This window comes from Falco cherrug, chromosome Z (genome assembly GCF_023634085.1).
Source record: "Falco cherrug isolate bFalChe1 chromosome Z, bFalChe1.pri, whole genome shotgun sequence".
Classification (NCBI taxonomy): domain Eukaryota; kingdom Metazoa; phylum Chordata; class Aves; order Falconiformes; family Falconidae; genus Falco; species Falco cherrug.
In genome coordinates this window covers 83,322,620-83,328,619 of record NC_073720.1, presented here as the reverse complement: position 1 = coordinate 83,328,619, position 6,000 = coordinate 83,322,620, and the positions used below count along the sequence as shown (strand labels likewise).

At 38.6% G+C, this 6,000-nt stretch overlaps 1 protein-coding gene across 2 annotated transcripts in view; it reads left to right on the top strand.

Moving 5' to 3' along the window:
* VCAN (versican) overlaps positions 1-6,000 on the top strand; it is a 118,437-nt gene that overhangs the window by 74,298 nt on the left and 38,139 nt on the right. The gene's annotated exons all lie outside the window — the stretch shown is intronic.

The window sequence follows — 6,000 nt, the reverse complement described above, 5'->3', positions numbered from 1 at the left end:
ATCAATAGCTGTTATGAAGCTTGAGACACCTGGCTTGAGTTGCCATTTAAGAGCCTACCCAAGATGATGGTCTGTTCTTCCATGATGAACTGAACCATTGTGCTATCTGCTAAGTATTAGGTATTTTGCTGGTCCCCTGGTCCTAGTCCCAGACACCTCTGACCTTGATCTCAAAGCATCCTATCCATTGGAGATGACAGTTAAGTCTTTTGCCAGGGAGTGCAAGTTTATCATCATGTGTGTGATGGGAGTCTTCTTTCAGGAGGTGATGACCATGGTATTGTGCAGACCTATGGCGGTAAAGAGGAGGAGGCATATAAAAATAAAAGTAGAGTACGTATCAGTGCGGAAGAAGCAAGGTGACTTAACATGGATAACAGAGTAGTTAACAAGTACGCACAGGAGGAAAACCACCCAGATTTTTCTCAGTTTTTATCTTAAATTATTTATTGCTTTTCTCTCTGCATCAAATGTTTTTTACTTTCATTTGCAAGTTACCACATTACCTTTTTCACAGTCACTGAATATTATATTTGCAGGAATTTGAGACAAAACCACATATATACAGTATTTTAACGACATTTTAGTCATACTATGGTCTAAATTCACCTTGATATAATTCTGTTGGAGCCAAACCCAGAAATTTTCAGGTTATCAAATGCAGGAAGAAATTAGACTAACACAAACTATTTTTTTTTTGTGCTAACCTGTCTTGTGGTTATGGTAGGGAACATTATGGAGTTTGTGATAGAATCATAGAACAGTTTGGGTTGGAAGAGACATTAAAGACCACCCAGTCCCACCCCCCTGCCCCGGGCAGGGACACCCCCCCCCAGCCCAGGCTGCTCCCAGCCCCATCCAGCCTGGCCTTGAGCCCTGCCAGGGATGGGGCACCCACAGCTGCTCTGGGCAGCCTGGGCCAGGGGCTCCAGTACAGAATTTGTCACATTATGCGAAGAAACACACACTTTCAAAGCAAACAGTCCAAAATTGTTTCGGTCTTCTGTTTAAATTTCTCTTCGTTCTATTCTAATCAAAATATAGGGCCTGATTCAAAGTCCACAGAAGATTTTATGAATCTTTCTCTGAATTTCATGGTTTATCAGAACTCTAGTCCTTCTACAAATGACTGAACTTTTTTACTTCTCACACACAACTCAGCATGTAGCTCTGAAGCAATAAATGGACAAATTGCAGGAATTTATAGGTGAAATTCTGTTATCTGCAGGATTCCAGATTAGATATTAATGGTCTCATTTTGTTTTAGACTTCACACATTCATGCTAAATCTGTAAGTCTTCTGAAAGAAATAGTTTAGTTTTTGAAAGTTTGGAAAACATCAGAATCTGTTTTCTCTTTAATTCTTTATTAATTCTTCTTCAGCTGCTTATCTGAAGGACTTTTGATAGGAAATTCTTACTGCCTGCCCCCTCAAAAATGATTGTGTAAAAGCCTTTTAGGGTTCTTTTCAAGAAAAAGTTGCTACATGTTGCATACTTTCTGGATGTATAGAAGTTAGCTTGTCCCTTAGTAACACGGAGGCAACTTTTATATTTGATCCAGTGAAAAATTAATGTGGGTTTAGAACCAATTGTCATTAGAATGGTTGTAATGGAAATTAAAGCCACCTCAGTCAGGCGCTTCGTGGTTGTATGTAGTAGCAGTCAAGTCCTCTTGTGGCCAAGAAGCACCCTGTAGCCAGATGGATTTCTATTTCTTACACTTAGTTGATTGTTACTGAGATACCTATTCCATCCAGGTAATTTAAAACATCTAGGCATATTACATGGATTAGGAAACACTCTAGGCCTCTTACACTCATCCACCTATCTATTCCATCGCTGTGTCAGTGCGTACCTCATCCCTTTTTCTCAGTAAGAGGCTTTACTAATAAATCTCCTTTAGGACTTGTTTGGATTGGCAGACAGAACTGACACCCCTTGGTTTTACTACTTTTAATCTACGTGTTTTACTTTCTTTTTCTGGGAGTCACAGTAACAAAGCACATCTTGGACAAATGCTCCTTTTGGCTTGTTTGCCATGATAATATGTGAACTATCAGTAAACATATTTAGTACCCGAACTCCTTTCCTTTAAAGCCCTCATTTCATCTCTTATTCATAAGTCTCAGGTCTGTATGTCTTTACCTGCAGTTGGAATGGACGTGAACATAAATAGGGGCAACCTATGTCGGCTGCACCTAGCCAGTTTAAAAACTCTTGCAAGTGTTTGTGTGTCTGCCCTAAGGGTCTAACAAACCAGTTCAACAGATAAAACTTTCTTCTGCTGTATTCATATTTTACGGTAGCCCTTAGGTTTTCATCCTAGTGTCTTGCTTATTCTTAGAGGACAAGGTTTTTATGCTATATGAGCTATATTGTTACCTAGATTATTGCCCATCTCTGGGCTTTAAGAGAATTTTCCATAGCTGTTATCCCTGAGCACTGGCAACTTGATTGCTAGCACTGAATCATCAAAGCTCTAGAAAGGAGAAGAAATTCTGACTAAAAAAATAATAGAATTGCATTCTTTACTATTTTCTTAAAAGGTGGTTGTTTTTTTCTTGGGAAAAACCAAACCAAAACCCCTTAGTATTAAATGAAAGAGCCTCCTGAAAGTTTATTATTGGAATATCATACCTTTAGCTAAGGTTCTTTTATGTGGATCTTTGTGACATGTGAGATCTTGAAAAAGCTAACAAAGTAAAAGTAAGGTCTGATAGAGATCTTTGCGTATGTAAGAATTTGTGTATGTCTTCTAGGTGAATTTGGAACAGATGTTGTTCACTAATTTATTACCTACCATAAATGATTTAGCGTGAGCTAGTAATTTGAGGGACTCCCAGGTGTGCACTGCTACAAAAATAATACACTGGTCAGAACTTGTTAGTCATGGTACCCTCCTACAAATTACAGCCTATCCAGTCCCATCCAGGGTTTGTTTTTTTTTTTTTTTTTTTTTAATGTATAGTTCTGGCCAAAAACACGCTTTGTGCACACAACCCTAACAGCTGTGTATGAAATAATAATTAATCGTTATGCCACATTAGTCAATATACTGGGTTTATTTTTACATAGTCCTTCTTAAGCTGTGCACACAGTACAAGCCAACTTTCTTGCCCATACACATTTCTATATGTAGTTCTCTGGTCCTCTATGTTGGCAGAGTTATTCTATCATGAATGTACTGAGAATCAGAAATTCTCAAAGCTCACTAGCCATTCCTCTTTCACTTATTGAATTCCTATGTATTTTTGCATTCACAGTTTTGAAAAGAAAGTGTACAATTCTGTGTCAATGTGAGCTTCCAGTTTAATGAAAATACGACTCCTCAGTATAACTAACATTGCTGTTTGCTCAGATTTGGGGATTCTGAAAGTGATGTTATTAGACACGCTTCTCCACATCATATTGCAACTCTTGGACAAAAAACTAAATCCTGATTTTCTGCTTGAACAAAATTTGAAAGGGAGATCTGGGAAGACTCAAATAAATGGCTGCAGAAGCTATATTTTTCTGTGGCACTGGGCAGCCTCTGTAAATATTTCTAACCTACTGAAGGAAGGAATAGGGAGAAATTCTCTTTTTACAAGCATTTGCATAAAACAGCTTCCAACACGCACATGTGAGGGAGGGAAGAGGAGTTTCAATTCTGTAGTCAGCTAATAGAGCTGTCATAGCACAAAGTATACACCAGACTTCATTGGGACAATATAGAATAGCCAGACAGAAGTGAGGTTAAAATCAGCCTTGCTTGTTGCACTGGCAACGCTGAGGTTAGTGCTGTACAAATGGAATATTTTAGTGGAAATGCACAATGCTGAAGGTGGTTTATTCTCTGTAAGGCTGGCATGGATCTTAATTTTTGCCAAGTTGTTTAACAATTAGATCAAAGCCTTGGATTCAGGGCACCTTATTACATGTTCTTTGTAAAAACACCCCTGAAGTTGCCATTTAATCTTCAGCTGAACATTTAGAAAAATGAAGATTCAGTAATACTCTGTGAGTTTAGCTGTAAATAAAACATGAAATATTAGAACACCAATCCTCAACAGAGTTGCAATAACCTTTTCAAGACCCAGGCTGTGGTCAATTTGCACACACAGAACACCCCAAGCCAAAAAATCAGAAGCCTTTCACAGTGCTCTGTGTCAGTTTAATGTGATTTAACACATTCTTTTCCAGAATGGTCACCTGATTATCTCTGAGGGCTCAGTGGTCATAGAGGCTAAATGATGTTCATAGGTGGGGGAATTACTTCAGACTAATGAAATGCTTTACCTGGCACGTTCTCATTTTTTGCATCTTGTAAACAGTTTTAATGAGGAAGATTTACTTAAAAATTGTCTCTGTCTTATACTAGGTAGGCCAGAATACTTGCAAATATTCTTTGGCGAGCAATCATTGCTGACAGTTCTGTAAGACCAGAGTCCTTTATGTTGGTTCAGATCCTCTACCTAGGAGGCGTAAACAAAGCTCCATTGACTATACCAGTTTATAACAGCAAGCAGTAATTTTGCTTTGGACAAGACAGTTGTAAACATAGAAGAAAGATACATTCAAGGAGTAAGATTGCAGCACAAAGTTTCCAGCTTAAGTCAGTTGGCCAAGCCTGAAGTTTGGCTTTTCCCCCCTTTTCTTTTTTCTTTTCTTTTCTTTTCTTTTCTTTTCTTTTCTTTTCTTTTCTTTTCTTTTCTTTTCTTTTCTTTTCTTTTCTTTTCTTTTCTTTTCTTTTCTTTTCTTTTCTTTTCTTTTCTTTTCTTTTCTTTTCTTTTCTTTTCTTTTCTTTCCTTTCCTTTCCTTTTCCTTTCCTTTCCTTTCCTTTCCTTTCCTTTCCTTTCCTTTCCTTTCCTTTCCTTTCCTTTCCTTTCCTTTCCTTTCCTTTCCTTTCCTTTTCCTTTCCTTTCCTTTCCTTTCCTTTCCTTTCCTTTCCTTTCCTTTCCTTTCCTTTCCTTTCCTTTCCTTTCCTTTCCTTTCCTTTCCTTTTCCTTTCCTTTCCTTTCCTCTCCTCTCCTCTCCTCTCCTCTCCTCTCCTCTCCTCTCCTCTCCTCTCCTCTCCTCTCCTCTCCTCTCCTCTCCTCTCCTCTCCTCTCCTCTCCTCTCCTCTCCTCTCCTCTCCTCTCCTCTCCTCTCCTCTCCTCTCCTCTCCTCTCCTCTCCTCTCCTCTCCTCTCCTCTCCTCTCCTCTCCTCTCCTCCTCTCCTCTCCTCTCCTCTCCTCTCCTCTCCTCTCCTCTCCTCTCCTCTCCTCTCCTCTCCTTTTCTTTTCTTTTCTTTTCGATGGTAACATCTATTGTCTGGGACAGAAGGTTTACAGTAATGTTTCTGCTGAGAGGGCACATTTTAAAACTGTCTATGGAATTTGGAATCATAACTTTTAGAGGACTTCATAAGGACTTCTGCAGCTAAACCCTTTCCCACTTAGAACTTTCTTCCTCCTTTTTACCTACTTGGCCACCTAGAAAAAAGTTTGAGAGGTTTGTGATCTGTGAAAGTGTGTAAATAATTCAAAGTGAGTGGTAAGCATAAGAAAATAGCTGGACTTTATTCACATTGCTGCCTGAATGGTGACTGATGTTTGAATGCGAGCTATTGTTTCTTATTTGCTTCACAATGCTGTATGCTGAATAGCAACGAATTCGTAAAGTGAGATTTTATTTACTGACCTAGGGTCCAAGTATAAAGAATAACAATTGATGTAGTTTTTATGGTGTTCCTGGTAATTTGAATTACTCTATACTGAGAATAAATCAAGTTGCAGAGGCATATTGTATAAGTCATATTTTATTTTAGACTTTGCCTGGTTTGGTTTCGTCTAAGTTCAGGTTTTGGTAAAGGTTAAGCTAGTTCAAATCCATAGAAGCAGTTGCTGCAGGTTAGGATAAGTGTTTTTGTCTAAAAATTTTTTTCATCTTGTCTGTTTCTTATCTCTGCTGAATAGCGTGGGATAAGCTAGTTTAGGTGTGGGTTTGGGACTAAACATGCATGGCAATCAACAGCATT